General features: G+C 40.7%; 1 non-coding gene across 1 annotated transcript; it reads right to left on the reverse strand.

Moving 5' to 3' along the window:
* Window positions 1-469: 469 nt before the first annotated feature.
* On the reverse strand, window positions 470-542 carry TRNAG-CCC (transfer RNA glycine (anticodon CCC)). Its single transcript has one exon. It is a non-coding gene; the product is annotated as a tRNA-Gly (tRNA).
* Between the last annotated feature and the right edge of the window lie 5,686 nt (window positions 543-6,228).

A 6,228-nucleotide genomic window follows, 5' to 3' on the forward strand; every position in this document is an offset into this window, starting at 1 on the left:
AATGGCTAAAACAGGCCAGAGAATGAATGACGTGGTTAGAAAATGGGGAGGAAGAAGAAAGGGGAGAAACAAAGGGGACGAACTACACTTCAAGGTGAAATAGAAGAGACAACGGGGTTCTGAGGGAGCATTCAGAGCCTTAGGGAGACAAGCAGAAAAACTGGTGTCATGCTAGCACCATGAACAGGATGCTTCTGTTTTTTTTTTTTTTTTTTAATTTAAATTTATTTATTTTAATTAGAGGCTAATTACTTTACAATATTGTATTGGTTTTGCCATACATCAACATGAATCCACCACGGGTGTACACATGTTCCCCATCCTGAACCCCCCTCCCACCTCCCTCCCCATACCATCCCTCTGGGTCTTATTTACTTATTTATTTGACTGCCCTGAGTCTTAGTTGCAGCACATGAGGTCTTTTAGTTGCATTATGCAGAATTTTGTAGTTGTAGCATGTGGGATCTAGTTCCCTGACTGGGTATTGAACCCAGGCCCCCTGCATTGGGAGTGCAGCATCTTAGCCACTGGAGCACCAGGGAAGTCCTGAGGATGCTTTTGGAAGGGATGCATTTAATGATGCCAGGAGCTCAGGAAGGTTGGGAGCAGAAGAGTTTCCGTGGGTTTTAGTGGTTGGAGATCGTGATGACATGAGTGAAAGCTGTTTGGTGAAAGGCTTGTTGGGAAGTGAAAACATGCTGAAAGTTCAGACACAGAGTGTAGTTTAAAGGGAGAGGGAAAGGGGAGCATTTTCTGGGGATTGGAGATGGGGTCAAAATGAACTCAAAGGAGGTTTTCTTTCTTTTTGTCCAGATGAAGGAGACTTGGTCTTGATCAAAACCTAATAGAAAAGTTCTATGCTCAAAAGTCAGCTGTGTTCTAATATTAATACTGTCTTATTCATGTGGAGAGTACTGGTCCTACTAAATGCTACATTAATGTTACCTGGTCCCTAATTATGAATGCAGAAAATGAGTTGAAATAGTTAAATAATAGCACATACTTTCGAGTAAAAAAATATATATTTATTTTTCTTTCAAATTCCAATTCTGCATTCATATATCCATTCACTATTCAGCAAATATTTATTGAGCAGGTACTGTATGACAGACTGTGAGAGAAGCTTAAATACAGAGGTAACCAAGATCTTCTTGTTAAGAAGAAAGAATGTAATTAGGCTAAAGTAAATAATTTATATATTATCAAAATTAATATAATACTTTTATTATAAGATTATAAAAATAAGTAAACAATGTCATTTTAAGTACAGGACAATAAATCAGGGTAAAGATGTTGAGACAGACAAATGACAGGGGTGGAAGCAATTGACAAGGAGTAGCCACACTTGGCCAAATACATAATCTATTTTTTACCATTGCTTCTGACTGAGACCCAAAATAACACGTTCAAACATAACCTCATGGGAACCTTAAATGAATGAATACATGCATGCATGAAAATAGACTTGTGGGCTTTTGGCATTTGAAATATGTCAGAATATTTGCAGTCTTCTTTTCCTCCCCAACCTGGTTTTGTTTTATTCATTTTGCATAAAAGTTTGCCTCTTGCTTTGGATTTAAATCTCTTGATAGGTAAGGATGCCCCAGAGGTGGCTTCTGGCTTGATTGTGCAGCTTCTACAAGGCAAGTAGTGAAATTTCTCCAGGAAGATGATTGGACCCTGAAATTGTGGAACAGCCCTAGAAATCTCAACAAAATGCAGAGGGGGCACATGACCTCTATAAATTTGGAGTGGGAATGCAGATCATGCGTCTAAGCTCAGTGTTTCTGATTCTGTACATAAAGCAAAGTGGATTCTCCTGGAACTAGGCTCAAGGATGGATGTGTGCTTAATGGTGAAATTATTCAGTTAAGTAATGAATAGTAATGTGGTGGATAAGTGAAATGCTGGAGGGGCAGTCTTCCATAGCTGGTACAAGATTTCCTTATGCTTCATGAAAGATGGTGGTTAGCGGTAAATATACTGTTAAAGGACAGAAATGGTATGGACCTAACAGAAGCAGAAGATAGTAAGAAGAGATGGCAAGAATACACAGAAGAACTGTACAAAAAGGATCTTCATGACCCAGATAATCACGAAGGTGTGATCACTCACACTCACCTAGAGCCAGACATCCTGGAATGTGAAGTCAGGTGGGCCTTAGGAAGCATCACTATGAACAAAGCTAGTGGAGGTGATGGAATTCCAGTTAAGCTATTTCAAATCCTGAAAGATGATGCTGTGAAAGTGCTGCACTCAATATGTCAGCAAATTTGGAGAACTCAGAAGTGGCCACAGGACTGGAAAAGGTCAGTTTTCATTCCAATCCCAAAGAAAGGCAACACCAAAGAATGCTCAAACTACCGCACAATTGCACACATCTCACACATTAGTAAAGTAATGCTCAACATTCTCCAAGCCAGGCTTCAGCAATATGTGAACCATGAACTTCCTGATGTTCAAGCTGGTTTTCGAAAAGGCAGAGGAACCAGAGATCAAATTGCCAACATCCGCTGGATCATGGAAAAAGCAAGAGAGTTCCAGAAAAGCATCTATTTCTGCTTTATTGACTATGCCAAAGCCTTTGACTGTGTGGATCACAATAAACTGTGGAAAATTCTGAAAGAGATGGCAATACCAGACCACCTGACCTGCCTCCTGAGAAATTTGTATGCAGGTCAGGAAGCAACAGTTAGAACTGGCCATGGAACAACAGACTGGTTCCAAATAGGAAAAGGAGTACGTCAGGGCTGTATATTGTCACCCTGCTTATTTAACTTACATGCAGAGTACATCATGAGAAATGCTGGACTGGAAGAAGCACAAGCTGGAATCAAGATTGCCAGGAGAAATATCAGTAACCTCAGATATGCAGATGACACCACCCTTATGGCAGAAAGTGAAGAACTAAAGAGCCTCTTGATGAAAGTGAAAGAGGAGAGTGAAAAAGTTGACTTAAAGCTCATCATTCAGAAAACTAAGATCATGGCATCCGGTCCCATCACTTCATGGCAAATAGATGGGGAAACAGTGGCTGACTTTCTTTTTCTGGGCTCCAAAATCACTGCAGATGGTGATTGCAGCCATGAAATTAAAAGATGCTTACTCCTTGGAAGGAAAGTTATGACCAACCTAGATAGCATATTGAAAAGCAGAGATTACTTTGCCAACAAAGGTCCATCTAGTCAAGGCTATGGTTTTTCCAGTGGTCATGTATGGATGTGAGAGTTGGACTATAAAGAAAGTTGAGTGCCGAAGAATTGATGCTTTTGAACTGTGGTGTTGGAGAAGACTCTTGAGAGTCCCTTGGACTGCAAGGAGATCCAACCAGTCCATCCTAAAGGAGATCAGTCCTGGGTGTTCATTTGAGGGACTGATGTTGAAGCTGAAACTCCAATACTTTGGCCACCTGATGTGGAGAGCTGACTTATTTGAAAAGACCCTGATGCTGGGAAAGATTGAAGGTAGGAGAAGAAGGGGACACAGAGGCTGAGATGGTTCGATGGCATCCCCAACACAATGGACATGGATTTGGGTGGACTCCAGGAATTGTTGATGGACAGGGAGGCCTGGCGTGCTGCGGTTCATGGGGTTGCAAAGTCAGACACGACTGAGTGACTGAACTGAACTGAACTGAGGTGTTTCAGTGTTCAACTCTAAGACGTCTTAAGATTTACCAGACTAATCAGTTCAGTTCCAAGAATTTATTTTCTTTTTTCTTGGAAGAGAAAAACACCTTTCTTCAGTTCTAAGAATCCTGATGAGAGTTCTGGAAAAATGCACTTCCTAAGCTGGCAAGCAAGAAGGAAATCTACAAAGGTCAAAGGGGAAGGTAAGGTGACTCTCAAGTTCTGTTTTAGAGTCTTCATGGGGCTGGGGACAAGGGTTGGGAGACAGTAAAGCCTAGGGAGCACTAAGGTAGAGATCTTAATAGGAGAACCATCCATAAGGCGAGGATCCTGAAGCATTTCACCTTTGGTGTTAGGGTGAACAAGAAATGTACCCACAACACAGAAGAGACAGCTGAGAAACTTCCCTGTCTCTATCTTTTCCCTGTATGGAAGGAGCGGGGAACTAGGCATATTGGCAGCATGGAATGCCATACAGCAGAGAAAATGAATATACGCCAGCTCCATACACCAACCTGGGTGAATCTTGGACACATAACACTGATCAAAAAGGCAGCAAGTCATAGAAGGACACATGTATACTTCCATGTATTAATATATAGAGGTATATTACACAAGTCACATTGAGTTAAAGACCCCCCTACTCCAGTATAACCTTATCTTAACTAATTACTCTAGTACCACCCTAGTTTTCAGATAAGGTCAGATTTGAGGTATTGGGAGTTAGGACTTCACTACATCTTGTGGGGGGGGGGTATAATTCAACTCATAACAGCATAGGACAGCCCCTCACAACAAAAGATTATCCCATCAAAAATGTCAGTAGTGCCACTATTGAGGAACTCTGGGTAAGGCGAAGAAGATAGCAAGGGAATAATTAAAATGATTTTGAATACCTTTTGGAGGTGGGTGAGTAAAAATATGAGACTAAGAAGGGGTACACAGGGCACTTCAAACATCCTAGAATGTTTTTTATCTTCAGCTTGGTTGTGCGTGCAGAGATGTGCATTTTATTATCCTCAAATATACTTATATATTGCATATACTTTTTGGCTATATAATTTTTCAAGATAATAAAAATTAAAAATTCTGAGGATACAAATAAGTTATAAGTGTAAGGAAATAGGCATGGGAGAAGCCGAGGACTTCCCTCATGGGCCAGTGGTTAAGACACTGCTAGGGATGTGGATTCGATCCCTGGTTGGGGACCTAAGATCCCACATACCACTAGTGTGGCAAAAAAAGAATAAAGAAACTGAGCCTATTATCATGCATGCATGCATGTATTCATTCATTTAAGGTCCCCATGAGGTTATGTTTGAATGTGTTATTTTGGTCTAAACCAGGAGCAATGGTGAAAAATAGACTATGTAGTTGGCCCAGTGTGAGCTGCCTAAAGGGCTTCTTCATATGACTATGCCACATGTATTGAGGCTTCTCCAGTTGTTAGGGTTCCCTGATTCTGCCAGATTCCTGCTCTGTCCAGCTGAAGTTTCACTCGGAAGACAGAGAAGAAACTACGGACACACACATTACCTTTCACTGGTGGTTGGATCTCTCCCAGACCCTGAAACTGTCCAGTACAGTGGATATCGGTGTGAGAACTGGAGGAGAGGCTGCCTGGGTTTGCCTCTTGGCTCTGCCTCTAGCAGAGTAGTCAAGTTCATCTCTCTGGGCCTCTATTTTTGCCTTTGTGAAAGGAGAATATTAATAGTACTTAATGATTGGATTGTTGTGCAGAATGAATGAGGTAGTGTGTGTAAAACTGTATAACAGTGATGGCATGTGTTAATCATGTTACTTATCATCACCATCATTTATTCTCCCTACCTTCTCTCCTTTCAAGTGTACAGCAAAATGATATAGTTATATATATTCTTTTTCTGATTCTTTTCCATTATAGGTTATTACAGGGTATTGAATATAGTTCCCTGTGCTATACAGTAAGACCTTGTTGAGTATCTATTTTATATATACTAGTTTGTATCTGCTTATCCCAAACTCCTAATTTGTCCTCCCCTTTCCCTTTTGGTAGCCATAAGTTTGTTTTCTATGTCTGTGGATCTATTTCTATTTTGTAAATAAGTTCATTTGTATCATTTCTTTTAGATTCCGCCTAGAAGTGATACCATATATTTGTCTTTCTTTGTCTTACTTCACTTCATATGATAATCTGCAGGTCCGTCCATGCTGCTGCAAATGGCATTGTTTCTTTCTTTTTTCATGGCTGAGTAATGTTCCATTGTATATATGTACCACATTTTCTTTATCCATTCCACTGTTGATGGACTTTTAGGTTACTTCCATGTCTTACCTATGGTAAATACTGCTGCTATGAACACGGGGTGCATATCTCATCATTTTCATTCTTAAAACCAATACAAAAAATAGATCTCAGCAGTTCTTTGGCTCACCATATCTCTTCTCTTCATAGAGAGACTCTCCTAAGCCCTCTTGCAACAGTCTAGCAGCAGAGAGGCAGAGTAAGCGGGATCCATGAAGAAGAAGGGACGCTGTTTCATTCCTCCAACAAACACTTTGCTCTGTAGTATGGGGTGCAGGCCGTGCTGTCAACTGGGTGACTCATGGTTCTCTCTCC

Source organism: Bos taurus, chromosome X, assembly GCF_002263795.3.
Source record: "Bos taurus isolate L1 Dominette 01449 registration number 42190680 breed Hereford chromosome X, ARS-UCD2.0, whole genome shotgun sequence".
Taxonomy (NCBI): Eukaryota; Metazoa; Chordata; class Mammalia; order Artiodactyla; family Bovidae; genus Bos; species Bos taurus.